Source organism: Octopus bimaculoides, chromosome 1 (genome assembly GCF_046866305.1).
Source record: "Octopus bimaculoides isolate indiv1 chromosome 1, ASM4686630v1, whole genome shotgun sequence".
Classification (NCBI taxonomy): domain Eukaryota; kingdom Metazoa; phylum Mollusca; class Cephalopoda; order Octopoda; family Octopodidae; genus Octopus; species Octopus bimaculoides.
The window spans coordinates 187,866,908-187,894,064 of NC_142928.1; the positions used below are offsets into that span (position 1 = coordinate 187,866,908).

The 27,157-nt window shown below is 35.2% G+C and overlaps 1 long non-coding RNA gene across 8 annotated transcripts in view; it reads left to right on the forward strand.

The window, feature by feature from the left end:
* Positions 1-27,157, forward strand: part of LOC106879245 (uncharacterized) — a 605,185-nt gene that overhangs the window by 410,554 nt on the left and 167,474 nt on the right. For 5 of the 8 annotated variants that reach the window (XR_016244547.1, XR_016244540.1, XR_016244548.1 and 2 more), the window contains exon 5: positions 11,361-11,420. This is a non-coding gene — a long non-coding RNA (uncharacterized LOC106879245). Of the gene's footprint in view, positions 1-11,360; positions 11,421-18,464; positions 18,533-27,157 lie in introns of all 8 variants that reach the window. The other 3 variants (XR_016244550.1, XR_016244552.1, XR_016244553.1) reach the window with 1 other exon arrangement.

Consider the following 27,157-nt stretch of genomic DNA (forward strand, 5'->3'; position numbering starts at 1 on the left):
CGTGTAATGCTGAATCCATGCACTCAGTGTTTGTTCTATTATATTCTAGTCTTAATTATATTGAAGTTTTCAAAAGTAAAGTCTTCGAGTTTATAATATCATAACAAAATATCATTGTGTGTATACAATACTGCATCAGAATTCTTTTATGGCATGTGTACAATATCAAAATTATATTGTGTGTCTACAATACTATCTCAAAATTATTTTATAGGATATGTACAATATCGTATCAAATGTATTTTATTTTGTGTATACAACAAGATATCGAAATATTTTATTCTCTTTCTCTCAATAATCTTTCACTGACATATTAGAATAATTTTATCCTACCAATATGGATATGGGGTAAACAAGACAGTTCACTTTCATATCAAAATTTTATTATTTTCTAATGTTTCCTCCTAAATGTCAAGTGTTTGTTATTAGTTATTTATATTATTTCATTGTCTTTCTTATTGCTTGTCACTTCGTAGTTTAGAATAAAGAAATTCTGTCTGCGCTTCTAATTTTCTAGTTTGCCTTAGAGCTTCTAACTGAGAATCTTCAGAAAATCCTATATATTATACAATAGTAATTTATCTTAAAGTTTACAAATGTGTATTGAGAAGGAAATAAACAAAGAAAATAGCCTTTGGTTAAAAATAAAAAATTAAAAAATGACAAGATGCTTCAGGCGATATAAACAATTTGAAATTATAATGATAATTTACAAGTAAAGAAAAGTTTTCAAATCATAATAAAAATATCTGAGATAATTATTAATCATGGCTTTGCCTCAGCCATTTTCTTTCATTTAGGTAAATTAGTAATCACAATCTTGCCTCCAACAGATTTAAATTCGACAATAGATATCTGAAGTAAGACAAATAATATGAAGACATACAATATTGTGACTATGAGAGCATATTATTATATCCTCCATTTATAGTTTCACATCCACATCAAATAAATTTTCGAACTAATTTTCTTTGGATTAAAATAATTTTGAAAGCAAATGCAACATGCGATGCTGTGTGATTTAGAATTTCGATTCACAACCAAGTGGTTATGGGTTGCATTTTTTTTAATACAACCATAGAACACTATATAGTGGCTTGTAATTTATTAAAATTGATTTACAAAAGTATCGTTAATTCTATTATTATCCAAAGTAACTATTTTAAGAATGGTAATAACAGAATCAATGTTACAGGCGACAACAGGCCAAAAAATAGTGTTAAATAGCCGAGGGATTCAAATTAAGGCGCGTAGGACATGAAATGTTAGTAGCAGTATCTGATGAGCTTCTTGTATTTCGTTAAATGAATGTCTATAATGCGCCCATGGAACTTTAAGTTATTTAAAGCAGAATGGAACTGTTAATAAATATGCAAATGGTGACCGGCTACGTTATACATATATGTACGTAGCTGCAAAACAAATAGAAGTGATAAAATATATGCAAGTCGAAGATATATACGCGGAAATATGTACCTAGAGACCACTGATGGATAATGCCCCAGTAGAGTCGCAATCCTATGGTAGAAACTCACAAAATGAATTGAGTTAAATACTCACTTTTAGAATAAAAATTAGGGTTTAAATATTGCATTCTTCAACAGTTGGAAACATTACTAAATTCGTAAACAGTACATGTTAATCCCATTTCAACACCAAGCATTATTTATTAACCATGAAGCTGCTCTAAATATTTCAATAAATTTTGAAACATTCAGAAATTAAACTAGTTACAAGTTTTATAACCTGACAATCTGATGGAAGGGAAACGAAGACGTTACTTTAGTATTATTTTTCATCGTGGTTTCAACATTTTACGGCTTTTTAATATTTAATTTATTTGGGATCTTTCAGTCTTTAGATATTTCATTTCCCATATCAGAATATTGAATTCCGATAGTTCATCCTCTCGTTCCATGATCTGGTATTTACATATCTCTCAATACGCTATTAACTAAATACTTTTAATTATTTAGTAGCGATAATGGTCATTATTTAACTGTTGCTAGCTGGATTATCAATATCCTTGATTATCCTTGGGAAAGAATCATTCTCTAAGCTGGATAGCTAGAGAAACTGAGGTGATCCACAGGAGAGCTTTGTAATAAATATTGTAGATCGATTTGCAGATATTGGCAGGGGATAATATGTGGCATTTCAAGATCAGTAGATAAAACACGGAGGATGGCTGAATGGAAGAAGAAGAACAAACGGAGGTGGGGGAGGATGGAAGGATGAGAATACGAAGCAAAGACGAAAAGAGGGAGAAGGAATATGAGTGGAAAATGAAGCAGATTAGGAAAATCGGGTGAGAGAAGATGGAGAAATATGAAGAAGGTGGAGAAATATGAAGAAGATGGAGAAAGTAGCTGTCAAATCATTTAATGTACACTATTATAGATACACACACACACATACGCACACACACACATACACACATGCACGCACACACACACACAAACGCATATGTATAATGTAGTTAACATGGCTAATGTTTCTTCTACAGAAGGAAATGCTGCGTAACTCACCCTAGTGGTGGGGAGGGTTCAAATTTCTAATACCACTAGAAATGATTACCTCCCTTCTATTAACTGTCCACTAGGGGACTCCAGTCATTTATAACATCTCACAAAATATTGTACATATCGTTTATAATTCTTTCATCCATATCTGAGCAAGTCCTATGAAGTACAGCTTCACTGAGGAGGACTAATAAGGTTCACCACTTGTACAAAGTTGGTTTCCATAAATATAGGAATCTGTAGCCGCAGGCGTGGCTTATAGGTGCAGGTATATGTGGTAAAAAGCATGCTTCCCAACCACCTTGCTATAGCTTCGGGCTGACCAAAGCCTTCTGAGTACGTTTGGCAGAAGGAAACTGGAAGACGCTCATTGTACACAAACACACCCTCACACACACACGCACGCACACACGCACACACATTGTATTGTGGTAATAACTACCATTATCATTACTACTCAGAGTTATTTCCACCATCATGCCAGCCAGTCGAAAACGAGGCTTTGGAATGATATTTAAACATGGCTGACTCCTGATCAGGAAGCTTCACGACTAAAACAGTTAATGACAGACACCATACCCTTCGTTGTTAGAAGAGCAAAGCCTATTCACAGACCGTCATTTCCGGTCTTCTGCATACAACAATTTCACCGGTTCAATAACCAGGATTACTACATATATAACAAATAATAAATGAGTACACGCATATATACGTACAAGTATGTGCATACCTACATCTACCTGTATATATAGGTGCATATCTGGGTACAGGACTGGGTGGAAGGTCTGTGTTTGTCTATCGCCCCCGCTTGACAACCTATGATGATGTGTTTAAGTTTTTGTAACATAGCGGCTCGGCAAAAGTTAACAGATAAAATAAGAGCCAGGTTTCCAAAAAGAGATGTAAATGCTAGGATTCGATTCCTTCGTCTATAAATTGCTCATGTATAAAATAGCACGGTTGTCCTTTACCGAACCGCTAAGTTGCAGGGATGTAAACACACCAAAACCGGTTGTCAAGCGATGGGGGGAGACAAACAAGCAAAAGTTAAAGGAGGAAGGACGATCAAAACTCAACACTAAACCACAACAATTAAAGAAAGAACATTTAAGCAAACAAGTATTACAGATTACGTCGGAGATAACCCTGCTTTGTGATTGATCCTACACATGCCAACTTCCAAAACACCGCACGCGTACCTAAGTGAACATATGTCCGGAAAGCTTTTATGAAAATGCAAATGAAGGTAAACGATTTCGTGTCGATGCGCATTTAATTCGGTCAGGTATTATAAATGCAGGCGACTGTTTGATGTCTTTGTAATGGCATTTACCTCAGGTGTTCCGATCAGATATATTCAACCAAGGTAGAAAAATAAACAGAAAAGAGAAGAAGAAAAGATAAAATGGATGAAAGGCTTTTTATTTATTTATTTACTAAGAAGATTATTAATAGTATAAACGAAAATTCCGCAGCAGCTAGGAGTAAAAGATTCCTCTTCCTTTCTGCAACAATAGCGTTGGGTGTGCTTGAATGTGTGTACACATATACATACATATATACGTATGTGTGTGTATATTCATATATTTGTATCAACACACAAACATTATATGGATGAATGAATAGCAGTGTGTGTATTTGAAAGCGTGTGTATGTGAAAAAATGTGGGTGTCTATCATATGTATACATACTGGTGTAAATAATTCATAAATATACATACATACATACATACATACATACATTCATTCACACACACACACACACACACACATATATATGATGTCGTATGCATATGGTATATGTATGTCTGACTGTATATATATATATATATATATATATATATATATATATATATATATGTACGTTTACAAATGTATGTATACATGCACGAATGTCATTTTATATATACGCATATGAATGAACGTATGTATATTCATGATTATTTATATATTTATGTATATATATATATATATGTACCTGTGTGTGAGGGGGCGTGCTAGTATATGTTTATATATCTGAATAATATATGTATATATATATATATATATATATATACACACATATATGGATGTACTTATGTGTGTACGTATGTGTGCATATTTATGCGTGTGTATATGTGTCTGTATTTGTATGCTCCTATAAGCATGTATATACGCACACACCCACACACACCCATATATATATATATATATATATATATATATATATATATATATATATATATATATATATATATATATATATATATATATATATATATATATATATATATATACTAATGACATTATATATATATATATATATATATATATATACTAATGACATTATCAAACATTTTTCACTAATGGCGTATCTGATTGGCGAATTCTGGAATCATGTGTTTGTTTACACTTTTCATTTGAAGTCAATACCAATCGCCACCAAACAAAACATGCACCATGACTGGAAGCAAAGCCAGTTGCTATAATTTAGGAAGTTGTGTTGTATTATGTTATTGTTGTTGTTCTATTAATACGTTGCTCTGTCCACTCCTATTTATGAAGGAATATATATATGTGTGTGTGTGTGTCTTTGTTTCGAATATATGTATACACACACATGCACACACGTATATATAATTATTGTCTTCAATTCAAACGCAAACAGAATGCTCACATAGTCTCAAAGGTGTGTGTGTGGAAATAAATATATATATATATATATATATATACGGAGAGACAGACAGGAGGACAGACAGACATACGTACATTTATATATGTGTGTGTGTGTGTGTGTGCATTCATATATGCATTAGTAGATAGATAGACAGACAGATAGGTAGATAGATAGACAGACAGATAGGTAGATAGATAGACAGACAGATAGGTAGATAGATAGATAGATAGATAGATAGACAGACAGACAGACAGACAGACAGATACATAGATACATAAATACATACATGCATACATGATAGATAGATAAACAGATAAATAGATAAGTGGAGAGGCTGACAGACAGGAAGGCAAGCAGTCAGACATACATAGATGTGGATATATACATCCATACAGAGCACGCACACACATACACCCACCCACCCACACACCTACAGGCACAAGTGCAAAATCCTGCGTACACGCTTGAATATATTGTAAATGCGTGGCTTCCTGTTTGTCTTTTCGACTGTCACCTATTCCTCGCTTCATATACGCCATTGCCATTTGACATATCTGTGAGTTCGCATGTGTTTGTATGTATGTAACTAATCTTTACGTATGCGCAGTTTAGCATTCCTATAATGTACGCCAGATTAAGGCGATTAAAGAACAGTTTTTCGCGTTCAGGCTCTGGAACTGTTCCAACAGTACCATTATTGATTGCATGTTGAGAGAATTACTTGCAGAGCTACTCACTCTCGTCTGCTTGATGACTCATTTCTGCCTTCGTCAACTACTGTTTTTCTCTCGAAGTATTGATTAGAATGAAACATGAGACATATAATGAAGTGACGCGTGGGTCAGGCATAGTGGATCACTCACACACACACACACGTACGGATACACGATTGTACATATTTACAACTCATCATCTACACGCTCTCTCGCTCTCTCTCATACACATACACACATATTTACATACACTGTACACTTACTAACGCAATTATAGGGAAGCGTAGTACATTTACAGAGAGGAGAAAAGACAGCGAATGTATGTGATACAGTTATTTGAATGAGTAAAACAGAATGTGTATATATATTATTAGAAGACATATGCTGGAAACTGCGTTGCTTTAAACAAGCTCTCATACACAGTCACATGTACATGTGTGTATATATATATATATATATATATATATATATATATATATATATATATATATATATGTGTGTGTGTGTGTGTGTGTGTGTGTATGTGTGTGTGTGTGTGTCATTTAATAAACACAATATATGATTGTCTATGCATGGAAATACATACACACACATATATATACACACATACCTAAATATATGCGTAAATATATACATACATATCTAAGTATATATATTATATATTATATATATATACAGGCGTAAGTATATATATTGTATATATATAGACAGGCGTAGGAGTGGCTGTGTGGTAAGTAGCTTGCTTACGAACCACATGGTTCCAGATTCAATCCCACTGCGTGTTACCTTGGGCAAGTGTCTTCTACTATAGCCTCGGGCCGACCAAAGCCTTGTGAGTGGATTTGGTAGACCGAGTATGAAAGAAGCCCATCGTATATATATATGCATATGTGTGTGTATGTGTTTGTGTGTTTGTATTTGTCCCCCCCCAACATCGCTTGACAACCGATGCTGGTGTGTTAACGTTCCCGTAACTTAGCTGTTCGGCAAAAGGGACCGATAGAATAAGTACTAGGATTACAAAGAATAAATCCTGGGGTCGATTTGCTCGACTAATGGCGGTGCTGCAGCATGGCCACAGTCAAATGACTGAAACAAGTAAAAGAGTAAAAGAATAAACATAGAAAGAGCCGGTTCTTTTACCTAGATTCAAGGCTCCTTCTCTGGAATTTCAACGTCAACAACAGGGTATTTTTATTTCTATGTATATATGTATATATGCAGATTTGTATGTTTTGGTTTATGTATGTATTCTCATGCATATAGTTCTACATTTAGACATGCTCATATATATTTAAATGATAAACTTCTGGAAAGTTTTACAGATTCTTATAGTTCCAGTGATGGATTGGATCTGTAGTCTTCGAATTAGCTTTCTCCTTTCAGGTATTGAGAATCCTAATTTCTGAAGATTGGTATTTAGGCAGTGTGTTACATATCCCAGGTCCCAATAATTACAGTTATAAACCTGAACTTGTATGCATGTATGTATGCAAGTATGTATGTAGTTGTGTTTATATATATATATATATATACGAGTATCTTTTAATCGGAATTTCATTCACAGAAAGCATGCGTGTAATTATTCACTCCATCTGAAATGGATAAGACCGTAACTGTAAATGTCAACCTGGTACGATTTTTATTCTTGTCCTTCGTTTATCACATATAATGTTGGATGTGTTATGGTTTTTCAGGCAGGGATAGTTAATCTTGACTTTGCATGCGTTGAAGTTTAGTCATACATGTGTCTCCTTGTCTTACACTATCTAGAAGATGTTTGACCATAATCGGGGCAACATTAAATAGGTTTACTTTTTCCATTGCGGTTACAGATTTATTCCGCTATATTCACTGGACATTTATACGCATACTTAAGCGTGAGTGAGATTCTAAGAAAAGGAATTTATTTTATATGCATGTTTGTATAGATGTATATGTGTGTATGTGTGTGTGTGTTCAAGAAGGTATCATACATATATGTTAGACGGTATCCAAAAGAACCAACTGTGTATTAAAATGCATTATTTTCTTTTCGTGTTGAAAGATATTCATATTCACCAAAATCCCTTAGGATATACGCATACAAATATTAAGATCTTCAATATAAACATATCGAAACGTATGCACCAAAATAGTAGATGTAATAGCATATCATAACAATGGCGATACTACAATACATCCACCATTTATGATACAACGAATATGAAATTTTCATTCAAATGATATTCAATATATATGGTATTTGGTATGTGTAGATTTGTGGGCGAAAGCAAACATAGGCTTTTAATCTACTAGTACAGTACTACGGTACTAATGCAAATATGTACTAATGTTATACATATATTTATACATAGTCACTTTTTATTTATTTCAATCAATCAGCTGCAGCCATGCTAGAGCACCACTTTGAAGGGTTTAGATGAGTTAATCACCCCCCACCCCAGTATCTGGTTTTGTTTTGTTTTGTTTTTTAGTCTATTTATTATGTCGGTCTCCTCTGAACAGCAAGGATGTAAAGAAAACATTACCCGTTGTCTAGTTGTGGAGAACTGACAAACTAAAACACACACGCACACATACACGCACAAACATCCACATACAACACCAACATCCACAATCATCCACATACAACGTACAAACATACAACGTACAAACATACACATACACACACATACATATACGATGGTTTCTTCAGAGATTTCATATCTCAAATTCGCTCACAAGGCATTGCTCACTCGGGGCTATAGTAGATGACCTTTGCACAAGGTGCCACTCTGTAGGCATGAACACCTAACCCCGTGGTTACAAAGCAAATTTCCTGACTCTACAGCTATATCTGAAACTAATAATAGCACAGAAACAAGCTGATCAACTGAGTGGTAGATTAACTCATTCTGTAGATGGTCGGACGAAGTGCCTTACAGAATGCAGTAACTCAGTTTTTGATTTAGACAACCACCAAGGTCAAATATGCCCTGCCTTTCTTCTATCTGAAACCTTAATCAATTACGTTAAGGGTTCTCATGTTTGTGGAACCCTCGGCCACTTGCAGTTAATATCACTAGCAGGCTGTTCCGTTGGTCGCATCAACTGGAACACACATCTATGTAACCGGTGGAGTGCCAGTTTAGGATGTATGGTTCAATGATGGCCAAAATCAATCTCAAAGCTTCTATGTGTGTATCTAACATTTGTCTAACGCAAGTCACTCTTGTTATACTCTTTGGATAATTAGCTGCTATTACACCAAACCTCTCAAGTAGTAGCATTGTTAATACAGTAAATATTTAACGTGTTTGTTTATTAACTTTTTGCCTATCCAAGGAATTTTCATAAGTTTGTTCTGAATGTACATACTTATTTTCAAACGTTTGCTTAATCCTTGCTTCATACGTAATGAGTAGAATTAAGCTTTCCTTTCTTAAGTTCCAACGTACTCTGGTGGTTGGCAAAAATTGGCAATGTGTATCAGATACGATGCATAGAAGCCAGAGAAATATGTCCTGTGTGTTACAAGTGACACACAGAGTTAATTCTTCTTATAGACGAATCGTTGGATGCTACCTTCTTATATTATACGAGGTCAGATTGCGAGATCTCTTGCTCGCTATTTCGGCTCTGAAGTGCATGAACTTGCTAATAATTCGTTGTCACGATTTAATTTAAATGTTTATTTAAATTATATTTCTTGACGTAAACTAAGACAAATACATACTGACAACTTCCAAGCTTAATGCTTGTAAATTATTTGATATTGAATAAACCTGACGATCTGGTAAATATCAAATTCAATTGCTAAGGTGATTTGTACAATATGGCTTTGTAAATCTCCACAAGTTTACCTCGTTTGAAAAGGACGTCAGCAACTGTTTACTTTCCAGTTTTAGTTCAGCCATCGTTGAAAATAAACAAATTTATATTTAGAGTTGTATATAATCATTAATATCAATTAAAGACGAGGTTGGTAGCTGGCAGAATCGTTTGTAGGGTGGGGAAAACTGCTTAGAGCTGCGTTCTTTTTTTTTTACGTTCTAAGTTCAGATTACGCTGAGGTCACTTTGCTTGTCTTCACTTTGGAGTCAATACATTAAGTACCAGTTGAGCACTAGGGTCGATGTAATCGACTCATAATCGCTCTCCACCACCCACCCCGAAAATGTTGTCCTTGGGCCAAAATTTGAAGCTATTCAGGCGACGAGCTGGCAGAATCGTCAGTACGCCAAGGAAATTGCTCAGCAGCATTTCGTCCGTCTTTACGTTCAGTGTTCAAATTCTGCCTGGATCAGATTTTCTTTTCGTCCTTCGGGGGTCGATAAAATAAGTATCATTTGATCACTGGAGTCATTATAATAGACTTGCTCACTCCCGAAAACTGCTGGCCTTGTGCCAAAATTTGAAACTAAAATTGATTAAGAGCGTGAGAAAGTAAATAAAAATCGATGATGGATAGTCTACATACACCAAACAGAATTCTTAAAATTAATAGAATAAGAAAAATGGCATATTTTTCTTCTTCCTCGCGTAGACCTCGTTTCGGAGCCTTCGAAGAAGGGCTCTTCCAAAATGCCAAAATACAGCTCACTTCGCTGCACTCAAACTTACCATAAACGTTATTATTGTCAGGAAACCAAGGCAGGTGAGCTGGCAGAATCGTTAGCACGTTGGATGAAATGCTTACTGATATTTCGCCCGTCGCTACGTTTTGAGTTCAAATTCCACTGAGGTCGACTTTGCCATACGTCCATTTGGGTTCAATAAATTAAATACCAGTTACGCTCTTGGGTCGATGTAAACAACTAGACCCTCCCGCAAAATTTCAGGTATCGTGTCTATAGTAGAAAGGGTTATTATTGTCAGAAAACTAAGGTAGGTGAGGTGTCATAATTGTTAGCGCATCGAACGAACTGCATAGTTATAATTCTTTCCACTCTTTGTGTTCCGAGGTTCAATTTGCCTTTCATCCTTTCGTATCGATAAAATAAAATTTCATTGAAGTACTAGTTTCAATGTAATCGACTTACCGCCATCGCTCCTTGAAATTGCTGGCCTTGGGCTCAATTTTGCAACATTTACTATGTAATAACGAAGTATTAGAAGAATATTTTCAAGAACCCAACTTTTAAAACATCGGAACTATACCTATTTTACCCATCAGTAATTCTTAAGGGAACGTACATGATGCCTACGAAGATATATCTTTTCTATTCATTACAGAAAATTAACTCAGTCCATTTCTCGAACTCTCTTCTGCTCTTTATTTGCAGTCGCAGAACAACCTCTTTCTTTTCAATACAATACACACTAAGAAATTATCTGTAATTCCAAGTATTTCCATATTACTTGCTCGTTAACCTCTGGTATTTATAGCGCATTGATTACATTACAAGACGTGATATATATAATTATACTATACTATACTATACTATCAAATCAACTCAACGTATATTTTACTATTTTCTGTCCACAGGTGCCGATATTGATTTCGAACTACTGAAATTACACATTTGAAAACAAAAACAAACCTAAGGTAAGTTTTGAAATTAAAGTATTTAATATATTGTGAATTATAGCCGTTCCTTTATTTCCGGATATTATTAGCTCAATCGATTCTATTCAATATATACAGATTCTGAAGGCACATAACTTAGTGGTTAGGGTATTTGATTCTTTGCCGTATAGATGACACTTCCTTTTTAAGATTTATATGTAATCTTAGGTATGTTACATGCAAGTATATAAATCGAAACCGATCTTTTTACTAGTAAAGAAGTGTATTAATATATTTTCTCCTTTTTCAATTTCCACCGAGGTCCATTTTGCCATTCATCCTTTCGAGGTCGATTAAATAAGTACCAGTTACGCACTGGGGTCGATGCAATTGATTTAATCCCTTTCTTCTGTCTTTGTTTGTCCACTGTATGTTTAACCTCCTGTGGGCAATAAAGAAATAAATATATTTTCTCCTAACATAAGGCGGTGAGCTGGCCGAAACGTATAGACTCATAGAGCCGCTTTCCCGGTTTCTGAGACGTATATATTCCACCTGGAGGTGACGCCGATCCCTTGCAGGAATACTCTATTTCGTCAGCTGCATGAACGCGAGCAACGTGAAATGTAATATTTCGTTCAAGAACATGATGCATTGACCGATCTAACAATCGAAAACACAATCTTATGATCAGGACTCAAACATATCTCAAAAATATATCACATTAATTTGTATGATTTAATCGTTTTCTACATTAAATTTCTCTCCCTCTCTTATATATATATATATATATATATATATATATATATATATATATATATATATATATATATATATATATATATATATATATATATATATACACCAGTGTAAGCACATAAATGTGAAACAAGGTGGGAAACAATAGTACTTGAATACCAGAGGTAGAGTAATATGCTTTATTATTAATGATGCAAAAACAAAAGTATATATACATACAGGGTGCGTAAGATATTTGAGGGCATATATTTATACAAAAATGCTATGAGGATAAAAATAAACCTTCTTTTCTATAATGTTATTCAATAAAGCCACATTCAGCTTCAACAACTGCTTCTATATGAGATCTAAATCCTCTACATCCTCGAATCAAGTGGTCCTTGTTCATTTGGGACATTACTTTGATTATGGCAGCTTTCAAAGAATCTTTAGTGTTATGGTTGTGTTCATTGACTTCTCTCTCAAAATCGCTCTACATTTAATTGTGCAGTGGATTGAGATCTGGGGAATAAAGGGGTTATGCGATCATGAAAATTTTCAGCCATCCACTCCTATGTTACTAGAGCCATGTGTGATAGTGCACAGTCTTACTGAAATACATACTGCCTTCCATTGCATACACTGTCTATCCAGGGCTTAACAATTATTTCCAGGACCTCAATGTTGGTGGCAGAGTTAACTCAAATGCCTTGTGGAAAGAAGTAAGGAGGCATCACATGTCTTTCATTGCTGACAACCGCTAAAACCGTGACAGTTGCAGGAAATTTTGTATGCATAACACTTGGAACTTCAGAAGGGTCTGCACAAAGCCATCTGTCATTTCTTCTGTTAACTTTTTTGATTTTGGTCGAAGTTTTTCTCGTTTGAGAAAAACCAAGTCAAATCTTCTGCTAGATTTTTCAGTTTGTTTAAGAGCCTTTTAGATCTGATGTAGTGATTTTCTTTTGCTTTTTCTGACACATTGACCTTTCCTCATCGTATAAGACTGATGTCTTCATGGACAACATTTCTGACTGTTCCTTCTGACACATGGAGATCTTTTGCAATTGATCTCATGGATTTTCCGGGAATGTAACCAATGGTCTGTTTAACTGGCTGGATGAATTCAGGTGTTCTAATAATTTCAGAATGTTTAGAATACTTTTTATGCATTGATACTGGTGATACGTTTCCATCTTCTGTCTCTAGCTCCTTACAAACTTCGCAGACGAAAGATCTGGCAGCTTTCAAAAATCGAGATATTTCTAAATCGCTCTGCTCAGCCTTTATAGCCACAATAACAGCATGCCTCTTCATTTCTTGAGTAAGCTGAGGGTTACCATTATTTTTTTTTTTTTTTTCTGAAACAAAGATTATACAGTGTTAGAAAAATTGCAGCAATGACCCTCAAAAAGGTATGTCCTCAAATACCTTACGCACCCTGTATGTGTGTGTGTGTGTGTGTGTGTGTGTGTGTGTGTGTGTGTGTGTGTGTAATATCGACCGGACTATCAGATGTTGTTATACATTGTTGGTCACAATGTGGACTTCGCATTATTTTAACTTTCGAATATTGCCACTCCACTGGCGAGAGGAGGAGGTTAACATTCTCCCTGATCTGAAGTCTATTCCATTGCAGGGTGACAGATTTTGAGCTGGGGAGGCTGGAGCAACGAGAAGAGAAGTGTTTTGGTCAAGAACACAACGCGCCTCCGGGGTAATAATAATACATGAAGTGAAGCAGAACCAGTGTGTGGATGTTTGCTTCATATTGGCCGAGAGACCCTCCCAAGAGGCCCTTCTAAGATACAAAACTAAAAATTGTTTCAACTCACGTGTTCACATCAAGGAATCTTACCAAACCAATACCAAAACAATATATATTCATCGATAACCAGAATTTGTTTTTCTGTAGCCCAGAATTATATTTCTAATTAAACTCCAGAATTTAACATATGGTTTGTACAAATGAGTAAAATATCTTTACAGATAAAGGATTTTCAACTGAAATATCGAACAGCCCCAATTAACGACCTAATTACAATAGATAGCACTAATTACGTGTAGTATACCTTTACGAAACGAAGGTTGCTCATTAGCAGTGAAAATAACGAACTACATTAATCGAAAAATAAATGATCGTTAGTGATTGAAGTTAACGTAGCGGAATATATTTTTCATTGTATTTCATATAAATTCTTGATTGAAAAGACGCGTAGTTGCTACTTTGAAAACTACAGTTGAGTTACGTATGCAATTTGGCTATTTCTTAAAAATGTGCCAAGTATATCTTTGACTTGCTTCAATCACTGGACTGCGGTCATGCTGGGGTACCGCGCTTGAAGGGTTTTAGTCGAACATTTTTTTAAAGCCTGGTAATTATTTCTATAGGTATCTTTTACTCAAACCAACGTACTTTATCAAGCGGTGTTGAGGGGGAAAAAGACAGACACATACAACTAGTTTTCACACAGTTTTTGTCTTTCAAATTCATTCACAAGGAATTGGTCGGTTCTTGGCTATAGCTGGAAACACTTGCCAAAAATTCCGTACTGTGAGAATGAACCCGAAACTACATAATGGCAGAACTAGCTTATTCACCAACAACCATATTTGCGTATTCGAAATTACATTAATTATTGATGTATTAGATGTAAATATAAATACGTGAATATTTACTTACGTAGCAATATGTGAGGTTGGAGCGAGCAAAGCAGAGTTAGCAGATTCGTTAATTTCTTTTATACTCAGGGGCACAAGGCCCGAAATTTTGGGGGAGGGGGCAACTGGTACTTGATTTATCGACCCTGAAAAGATGAAAAGCAAAGTCGATCTCGGTGGAATTTGAACACAGAACATAAAGACAGACGAAATACCGCCAAGCATTTCGCCCGGCGTGCAAACGTTTCTTATTTCTTTATTGCCCACAAGGGGCTAAACATACAGGGGACAATCAAGGACAGACAAAACAATTAAGTCGATTACATGGACCCTAGTGCGTAACTGGTACTTATTTTATCGACTCCGAATGGATGAAAGGAAAAGTCGACCTTGGCGGAATTTGAACTCGGAGCGTAACGGCAGACGAAATAACGCTAAGCATTTCGCCCGGCGTGCTAACGTTTCTGCCAGCTCGCCGCCTTAACAGATTCGTTAAATTGTCAGCAAAAATGCTTAGGGATATTCGTTCCTAATCTCTGAGTTCAAATCACACCGGTGTGTGTAAGTATTTGGGGTGTGCGTGCGCATGTGCGTTTATCCTCCGGTGATATATATCTTCAAAAGACGCAAACATTAGCAAGAAAAACAAATAAAATTGTTCTTCGGAACGAACACCGTTTGTGATATTTGTTCCACCGCCGTTACTTAGAGACTCCCTTGTTACTTTCTCCATCGTAAAATGAAAACCATTTAACTGGTCATTGGCTTGTTGCAAACTTGTACCTATCGATATTATTGTTCTCAATATGCGACTTAAAATGAAAATTCTTAACATGATAACCAACTAATCACTAGATACTCATTATTCGTCACGAAGCTTTTAATGAAGGCTGATACTCTCTTAACTACTCCTGTTACAATAATTTAAAGGACATTTACGCATCTCTCACCAGTTATTGGAATTTATACTTCAATATACTTTCAACACTAACATGTCATTAATGTAACAATCAATTGTATTAAGAACCAATAAATTTGCTGAAATTTGACCAGTTCAATAGTGTTCATAATTCATTTGAATTTTTAAAATGTTCTTCTATTCTGTAATTGATACCGTTTGAATGACAGCTTTCAGTGTCCATCACCGCTGAAGTTGATACTTCGAAACAACATTTTCTAGTGAATTGAAATTTCTTATGATAAATTGAGAATACTTACTTTCTTCGTCTGGTACTCTGTTAACAAACTGCCGACGACTACTACGTTGCGTGAACTATTTATTGTATTAGGTATTGATTGCATATAACTTAAATAGTGTGCCGTATATCGGGCAAAATGCTTAGCGACATTTCGTCCCTCCTTACGTTCTAAGTTCAAATGCAGCCAAGGTAGTCTTTGCTTTTCATCTTTTCAGGCTCGATAAAATAAGCGCTAGTTGAGCAGGCTGCTCTCTTGATTAGATCAACTGGAAAACCCGCCTGTCGGTGTAACCAACGGAGTACCTTGTATCCTATTTATTTTAATGTAATCGACTTACCCTTTCCTCCAAAATTGCGGGCCTTGTGTCAAAATTTGAAACTGATATGTTGAATACCGTATATGCGAAGGCGCCAGGACTACTGGTTAGAGTCTTGCACTCACGATCCCAAGAACAAGGTTTCGATTTACGAACCGGGCTGTACACTGTATTCTTAAGGAAAACACTGCATTTTACATTGCTGTGCAACCACATCGACATCTAACACGTGACACACTGTGCACCTGCGCTGGCAATGTCAATTTGGGGAAGTGAGTGCGATAACATACAACGCAAACATCATTGTAAACAAATTATTTACGCAGGTTTTTCAGTAGGAAATTGCTGTAACTTCATCTGTCGTTTACAACTGTACCCACCCATATGACCACATGTATTATGTATAACCTATATAATACAGTATATAGTTACGAGCTGTGTTCTGAGGCTATTTGAAACCTTCAAATGAATTGTGTGTTTGATGGCACGTAGACTGGGTCTAACAGAGTTAGATACAGTCCAAATTCTGCAAACTTTCCAATGTCTATCATCATGTAGACTCTAGTAGGATTCGTGCCGTCTTTTGTTATTGTTTTAGGGGATTCAGTTATCAATCCTTTCTATTATAGGCACAAGGCCTGGTACTTCATTTATTGACCCCGAAAGGATGAAAGGCAAAATCGACCTCGGCAGAATTTGAACTGAGAAAGTAAGGAGAGGCGAAATACCGCTTAGCATTTCGCCCGGTGTGATAACGATTCTGCCAGCTCACCACCTTTTGGGCGCTTTTGGCTGCTCTTTTATCTTTCGGACCCTGTACCCTATGAAGGTGTGTGGCTGAGTGGTTAAGGTATTCAGCTCACGACCTCACTACCGTGAGTTCGATTTCTTGCGGCGCGTTGTGTCATTAAGCATAACTTTTCATTTCAGATTGCTCCAGCTGAAAAAACAAAACAAAATGAGTTATAACTATTTCAAAGGGCCAACGTTGTCACATTCTGTGTAACGCTGAATCTCCCTGAGAACTACGTTAAGGGTACAAGTGTCTGTGGAGTATTCAACCACTTTCACGTTAACATCATGAGCAGTTTGTTCTGTTGATCAGATCAAATGGAAATCCTGCCGTTCTAACGACGGAGTACCTTGTATCTTATTCATTTTAATATCAAAATTCTTCCAGTTTAACAATTTTCCCCCACTTCCTTCCGGGCAATCGAAGTTGATACGCCGTGAGATTGATCCTGGAACCGCAAGGTTACGAAGTGTGCTTCTTAACTGCACAGCCATAATTAACTATATGTTGGCTCTGTGTCTCTACTTCTCTCTCTCACACACACACACTACCCTCCTTTCATTTCACCTCTTTCTTGTTAGAAATCGATAATACCTCGACCAAGGTTAATGAGAAGAGCATGCTATTGTCTGAGCACGTTCATCACTATTTCCTGTGTCAAATGTCATTAACTTCAATTTCACTTTGTTTGATTCTTCTTCTTTTTCTTCTTCTTCTTCTTCTTCTACTTCTCCTTCTTTTTCTTCTTCTTCTTCTTCTTCTTCTTCTTCTTCTTCTTCTTCTCCTTCTTCCTCTTCTTCTTCTTCTTCTTCTTCTCCTTCTTCTTCTTCTTCTTCTTCATCTTCTTCTCCTTCTTCTTCTTCTTCTTCTTCTTCTTCTTCTTCTTCTTCTTCTTCCTCGTCTTCTTCTTCTTCTTCTTCTTCTTCTTCTTCTTCTTCTTCTTCTTCTTCTTCTTCTTCCGCGCTCTCACGCTCTCCCTTTTCCTACACACGCATTTATAGAACTAACTAATATTTATATACATCCTTCTCTCCTTTCTCTCTGCCTTCAGAGGCACACACACACACACACACACACACACACACACACACACACACGCACCCGCGTATTTATATATATACATGTGTGTGTGTGCGTGCGTGCGTGTGTCTATATGTGTGTGTATACATATGTATATATATATATATATATATATATATATATATATATATGTGTGTGTGTGTGTGTGTGTGTTTGCATATATGCATACATATATATATATATATATATATATATATATATATATATATATATATATATATATATATATATATATACATATATATATATATATATATATATATATATATATATTCTTGTATTTTATTTGTTTCAGCCATTCCACTGCGGCCATGCTGAAGCACCGACTTTACTCGAACAAATCGATCCAAGTACTTACTCTTTGTAAGCCTAGTACTTATTCTATCGGTGTATTTTGCCAAACCGCTAAGTTACAGGGACGTGAACACACCAGCATGGGTTCTCAAGCGATGGTGGGGGATAAACGCACACACACAAACACACACACACGCACACACTCACAGACACACACACACACACACAGATATATATATATATATATATATATATATATATATATATATATATATATATATATATATATATATATATATATGATGGGCTTCTTTCAGTTTCCGGCCTGAGGTTATAGTAGACACTTGCCCAAAGTGCTAACACACACTCACACTCATACCTCAACTTCACCTCCCACCCTAGACACAGCAAGCCCTCCATCCCCTATTCCCAATTCCTCCGTCTACGCAGGCTCTGCAGTGACAGCCATGACTTTGAGACTCAGTAGACCTCGGCAGCATTTGAATGCTGGTAAACACTTTGTTCGGCGTGTTGACAACTCCTCCGGCTCGCCACTTTCTAATAATTAATACTGATATTACAGCGGTTGCTTTAATTATGTTATTTATTGCGTTGCGTGCAGCTTTGGTTTTCTAGCGTTTTTATTAACTCATATTTCATTTAAGCCCACTGTTATTGTTACTATTTTAGCAAGATTACGAAAAATTGATCTGTAACTAATTGAAGCTTCAATTCATTGAGGTCTTAGGCCTTCAAAAACACTAAGTTGAAGTAGCTAAAGTGGGTTTTTTTTTAGGCCAGAATTACAAACATTTTCCTATTGTAATCAGGTCAAGCAACAGCACAAATGCATTCTATTTGATGTGTTTTTGTCGAATTTGTTATCGCTATTGTGGTTGTTGTAGTTTTTTGTTTTGCTAGGGACCGGCACTTGTGAGCATTAGCGCCATCAAACCTATGGCACTGATGGAAATGATGAATGTCTAAGCGCCGTCTTTTGATCTAGAGCATTGCTGCTAAAATACGAGATGTCCGTAGAGATATGAGACGCGTTGCTTCAGGTTAAACTCAAAATTCATTTGATAGCATCATAATTATGTCAATGCAGCTGTTGAAATATTTAGGACTTACAGGTGATTCGGGCTTTGTTCAGCTGAGTAACTTGCTGACTCAGGATGTTTATGCTGGAAGCTTCGTCGAAATTAAATAAGAAAAAACAAAATTTCTAGAAAATAAGTGCTGAATTTAACAGTGACACAGCTGAATAATCTGTCTGTAGAATTTATATGCGTTGAACTTGTGCACATGAGGCGTGGAAATTATATATATATGTATATATGCACACATAGAGAAGTGACATACATATATAAATGTACTTGTATAAATACGTACATATATATATATATATATATATATATATATATATATATATATATATATCCACCTTCCCCTTCTCCCTCCTCGTCAACACCCCCTCATAAGCTCATCCCACCACACCCCAACACACACCTACTCTACCTTCCCACTCCACCCCATCCAATTCCTTACACCCACCACCCACCCCTACCCACATACCCCATCCTACCTACAGACCCCTACCTCTACCCCACACTCCACCCATGCCTTCTCCACCTCCCAACACCCTCACACACACCACACCAATACCCTCGCATCACACCACGCACACCACACCAATACCCTCGCATCACACCACGCACACACTACAACTGACCAACTACTTTCTCCCTTTCTCCCTTCCCCCATTTTCACACTACATACGTCAAGATCACCAGCATTCTACCTCCCACACACAGCCCCTCGTTCCCGATCACCGTTTGTTATCTCCCCCTTTCTTAGCTCTCCTGAAATAAGAATTTCTAACTTCCGGTCAGCCATTGTTATGATCGGCCATTATTATGATTGACCGTTGACTGAACACTATTCAATTTTTTTTTCTCCGTGTTTTTCTCCTTGTCTCCGTATTCTTTCTGTTGAAGAGCGTAGCTCGAAACGTCAAAGACTTTCCGTATTCCCGAGCGTCATACTAATATATACTTTTGTTATTTACACCACCTGTCCTCGTCTGTTGTTATTTTTTGTATATTCTCTCCCATATATATATATATATATATATATATATATATATATATATATATATATATATATATATATATATATATATATATATATATATATATATATATATATATATATATATATATATATATATATATATATATATATATATATATATATATATATATATATATATATATAAATATTTCTAAGTCTCTCTGAAGGAGACTACGGCAGCGGTACTGGATATTAATAGTTATTGGCGATAACTATATATATATATATGTTGTGTGTGTGTGTGTGTGTGTGTGTGTGTAATATTTGTAAACAAACGCAGAAGGCTTTGTAAGTTAGGGAGCCAAGTTAGCGTTGATTTGTGGGTTCGAGTCTGGCTGGGGTTTGGTCATCATTTTTCAGTCATTTGTTTGCATTTATAAATTGTCGCTTCAAATCAAAAAATAAAATATTATTATGATAAATTATGATACAGTTATATATATATATATATATATATATATATATATATATATATATATATATATATATATATATATATATACGCATACATATCTATCATAGATAGGTAGATAGATTGATATATAGAAAGGTAGATAGATAGATAGATAGATAGATAGATAGATAGATAGATAGATAGATAGATAGATATGATATATCCCTTTTGTTTGCCTCTGATTTTCTATGACAATTTAGATACTGAAATCTTCTTCATACTCGTACTTGTTTCTCTACATCCTTTCAATTCACTCTTAATTACGGGCACATATGAACATATACTCCCTCCATCGATAATCTCATTCTCTCTACGGGAATTTTTCATACCAATACCGATATCCTTTGAAAGTCTTCGCTACACGCTTTGATCTATATTCTTTTTTCTTATAGTTTTCAATTGATTTATTTACATTCTTTTTTTCCATCATTCATTCTCTAATTCCTCTTCTTCGAAATCTCAGAAAGAAAAGAACCACATACTAACTGCTTTTGTCATCCATTTAAGCTATCTTTTATATATTTATTCTCCCGATTTTCAACTAACTCAGTATTTTATTAAAATACCTTACATAACACTTATTTTGTACTTTCTCAGTTTCATTCCAATGCATTATTTCTCTTCCTTTTGCTAAAGATTCTTTTTCTTTTACATACAATCACATATTCTATATCTTTTCCTTTCCTACTGGTATCTCATCTCTCTCTATCTTTTACCTTATTCCTACCGTTATTTCATCTTCTTCATCACCCGACAGTAGTCTCCGTAGAACTTGTTAAACATTAGCCATCTATTTACTGCAGTTTTTCCCCTCACACGCTGAAAAGTAGTCCTCAACTTTTTTAATATTTTGCCTCCATTATCTGAATCTAACTACTTATATTGTTATCGAAATGACAAGAGTATGCATACCTAGATGCTGCATACACATGCACGCTCGTGCAGACACACATATCCATATAAGTTGGAGATACCATATAATGTATATATCATACTGTGTAATAGCGTATTTATGCAACTTATATGTACAGATACACACATATATATATATATATATATATATATATATATATATGTCGTATATATCATGTATCCATATCATGTTATGTATTTATATATGTATCTATGTATACACGCCATATATCGCTATATATATATATATATATATATATATATATATATATATATATATATATATATATATATACGTAGAAAGCACATACATTATAAATATACAATGTTCAGTTAGAATCGTTTTCGTTTCCCCACCGTAATTTCACGTTTTTAAGTCTCTTAACACAATAACGTCAATTCCATTCCCTTCTCAGCAGGTTATACATTTTGTAAGAGACATCTTGTACCAAATACATTATTTATTCGGTAAAGGTTTTTATCATGTCATCGTCATTACAACCTCTCTCATACTCTCCTGCTCTTTCTCTCTATTCTTTTCTTGCTTCTTTTATTTTGTTTTCCATTATTTTCATTCCACCAGTATTTCTTTTCTTTCTTTTTTTCTAATAAAACGCCATATCCAATGGTGACCTACGAGATTATTGAGAGAGTAAGAAAGAGTACATCGAGTCTATGGACTATATGGCACATTGCATGGCATAAGTGAAAGTAAAGTGTGGATTAAGCACATATCTGCGATATTCTATCTTATTTTATGTATACAATTAGTTCTTTTCTTCTTATGCAAACGTAATTTTCTATAAAAGGAAATATGATCGAATCGATGTATAGTGGATTCTTTTCCCATCTAGGCACAAGGCCCGAAATTTTGGGGGGAGGGGACCAGTCGATTAGATCGACCCCAGTACGCAACTTGTACTTAATTTATCGACCCCGAAAGGATGAAAGGCAAAGGTTGACCTTGGCGGAATTTGAACACAAAACGTTAAGACAGACGAAATACCGTTAAGAATTTCGCCCGGCGTGCTAATCTTTCTTATTTCTTTTGTTGCCTACAAGGGGCTAAACATTGAGGGGGCAAACAAGGACAGACACACGGATTAAGTCGATTAGACGGATCCCAGTGCGTAACTGGTACTTAATTTATCGATCTCGAAAGGATGAAAGGCAAAGTCAACATCGGCGGAATTTGAACCCAGAACGTCACGGCAGACGAAATGCCGCTAAACACCTCACCCGGCGTGTTAACGTTTCTGCCAGCTCGCCGCCTTAAATATTCTTTTTTACTCTCGGCACAAGGCCTGTAATTTCTGGGGAGGGGACCAGTCGATTAGATCGACTCCAGTATGCAATTGGTACTAAATTTATCGATCCTGAAAGGATGAAAGGCAAAGTCGACCTCGGCGGAATTTGAACAGAGAACGTTAAGACAGACGAGATACTGCTAAGAATTTCGCCCGGCGTGCTCACGTGTCTGCCAGTTCGACGCCTTCGATGTATAGTGGGTTGTAAAATCAACGTTGTTATGATTTGAACTTAAATTAGTCAAGAAGAGAAATTTGTTCTGTGAATCACAATTACAGACTGCAACGAAACAAAAACTATGAACGGGTTTATGAATTCGTTCGACCTGCAAGAAATATCAGTTAAATCTCCATCAAATAACACCTTACTGAATTTTAAAATGAAGTCTATGTCGTATAATGTCCTAAATTTTAGTAAATTCCGTCTGTCTGATGATTAAGTAATAGAGATTACGGGAAGACTGTAACTGAAAGGACAAAATACAGATTCGTCTCTCTTCGGCGAGATCCTCATCGACTTCTTCAAGAGTCAGGTTCAACTACGAAATTAAGATGAAGAATGATGATAGTGAATGTCCTTGCACGGGTCTGTAGGCCAGGAAATAACAACTAGAGAATGTTACTGACCCTAGGTAGACCTGGAGCAGTAGGGTTTCATCATTAATCTGATGTGGTGGTCCTCTTGAGTAATCCTGGAACTGTTACATTCCGTGAATGGCCATATGTGTTGCTCCATCTGTTGGGACATTTCTGTATTTTGTATTCTATGGAATTTTACCTCTCGCCATATTTATGTAACCTCACACCGATTTCTTTTCTACCTCTTTGCTGTAACGCTCACACATTTGTCACTCTTTGTAGACGCAAAAGGAAATATTATTGCTGTATTTTGTTGCTGTTGTTCTTGCTGTCGTTGTTGCTGTTGTAGTTATTATTATTATTATCAATGTTTATATTCTTATTACTACTCTTGCCGTTTCTATTGTTCTTGTTGTCAACAGCGTGGTTATTATCGTTGTCATTTTGCCATCTTTGTTATTATTATAATTACCATTATTATTATTATTATTATTATTATTATTATTATTATTATTATTATTATTATTATTATTGTTGTTGTTGTTGTTGTTGTTGTTGTTATTATTATTATTATTATTATTATTATTATTATTATTATTATTATTATTATTATTGTTGTTGTTGTTGTTGTTATTATTATTATTATTGTTGTTGTTGTTGTTGTTGTTATTATTATTATTATTATTATTATTATCATTATTATTATCATTATTATTATTATTGTTGTTGTTGTTGTTGTTGTTATTATTATTATTATTGTTATTATTATTATTATTATTATTATTGTTGTTGTTGTTGTTATTATCATTATTATTATTGTTGTTGTTGTTATTATTATCATTTGTTGTTGGTGGCGTTGTTGTTATAAATAATAACAATATTAATAATAATAATAATAATAATAATAATAATAATAATAATAATAATAATAATTGTAATGTGGTTATTGTTGTTAAGCAGATTTAAAGTTGTTCTGAAAGAGAAAAGAGATAATCCCCCATCACCACTACCATCACCACTATTACACAGTCAGCACTACCTTCTACACATCTTCACTACAACCTCCATCATCATCATCATCATCATTACCACAACCTCCACCACCAACACCCACCACAGATATACGGTAACAATCTATTGATTTCTGCCATCTCTGAAAGAAGGCTCTAAGATAATATTTGTACACACAGACACAAGAATCACAAATATTGCAACTGAAAATACCATCATGGAAGTGTTAACTTGTATGCATGTTCAGATAAATAAGTATTAGTATGTGTATGCGATTGTTAGTATGTGGGTATTTATGTGTGTGTAAATGTATGTCTTTCTGTAAAGGTGTGTGTTGGTTATACGTGTGTGCTTGAGTGTGTGACGTCAGTAATGATGACTATTGTGTCGAAATGTGCCGTTGTGTAGTTGAAAAGATTCAATCACGATGGCTGACGTTGGTTATATATCCCTATATCATTTTAAGGGTACTTAGATATACGTGTGTCTACATATACTATATATGTATGTATGTATACGTATCTATGTATCTACGTATGTATGTATTATGTATGTATGTATGTGTGCCTTAATGTATACAAATATAATAATGGAATTTATACATAAACCTGAGGAGTTGATATTCCTGCAGTATTAGTACAATAATACTGATGCAATATAGTGTTACACATAACATATAATATAGATATACACTCCTGACGAAATGTCCATGAAACAGATGTAAACATCATGTAATAAAAACGGATTACGCACTCCATTTACCCTGTTAATATTTAAATAAATTCAATGGAAATTTACGGATTCTTGGATGTATCGTCAGCAAAATGTTTCCATTTCCGTGTAACAGCGATCAGGCTTAATAAAACAAACCGAAGCTTAAAATCCAAATGGAATATATTTACATATGTATATGGAGCCGAATCAAACAGTTTTAAGTAATATATATACATATACACACACATATATATATATATATATATATATATATATATATATATATATATATATATATATATATATATATATATATATATATAGTTCAAAAACACAATAACAAAGAAACAAAAAAACAACAAAGTGAGGACGTGATATGGATAGTATTATTGGACGCTCAGGAAAGGAAAGAGAGAGTGTATGACGTTTCGGGCGTAGCCCTTCGTCGGAAAGATGGAAAGTTCGGAGAATGGAAGAACGGAGAAAGAGGAAAATGGTACCGATGCCCACGAGGTTACATGATGAAAAGACCATATATCTTTATACAGAAAGAGAGACAGAGAGAAAGAGAGGGTAGACACACATATATATACATTTTAACATCCACAAAGATCAGAACTTATCTGCAGCTTTTGGCAGTCTAAATCGGATATACAATCTATGTGGGTGTCTTTTGAAAGCGTCGTCTGGTTTTAAATGCCACATCAGATGCCATGATGGTTCTAGGTGAAGGTACAGGAGGTGGTCAAATTCTTCTCCCGAAGGACCTGGGGTGTATTTAGGTATCTTCAAAATAAAGCTGGACCTCTTCTTGTCAAAAGTGCCAGATGAACCAACTTCGCGGCAGGAGGTGCAGATGAGGGCATCTGCATCATACTCTCTTATGCACCAAATGTCAATTCCTGAAAAGCATTCGTGAAGTAAAATTATGTAGCAACACCAAATGGCGGTGCACCAGCATGGCTACAGCTCATGAGATGAAACAAGATAAAAAAAATAAAATAAAATAAAGGAGTACACAACCACTATATATGTAGCCAGCGTGGAACACCAATTAAGGAAAACAATTAATTCAAAGTATATAATTTTTTCCTAAATATAAAATACATTATTATATTAAGGGCTGTTACTAAAATTAACGCTTCACGCTGTAAGGGGTCTCTAAAGTCAGACTCCTTCAATAAATATACATATATGTATGTATTGAAGTAGTTTGACTTTATAGTCCCTTTACTGCCTGAGGCGTTACTTATAGTAATAGCCCTTAATATAATAATATATATATATATGTATATGCGTGTGGTAAGAAGCTTGCTTCCCAACCACATGGTTCCGGGTGCAGTCACACCGAGTGGCGCCTTGGACAGGTGTCTTCTATAGCCTCGGCCCGACCAAACCCTTGTGAGTGGATTTGGTAGACGGAAACTGAAAGAAGCCCGTCGTGTATATATATATATACATATATATGTATGCATATATTTGTGCATCTGTGTTTGTCCCCCTCCCTAGCGTCACTTGGCAACGGATGTTCGTGTGTTTATGTCGCCGTAACCTTGCGGTTTGGCAAAAGAAACCGATAGAATA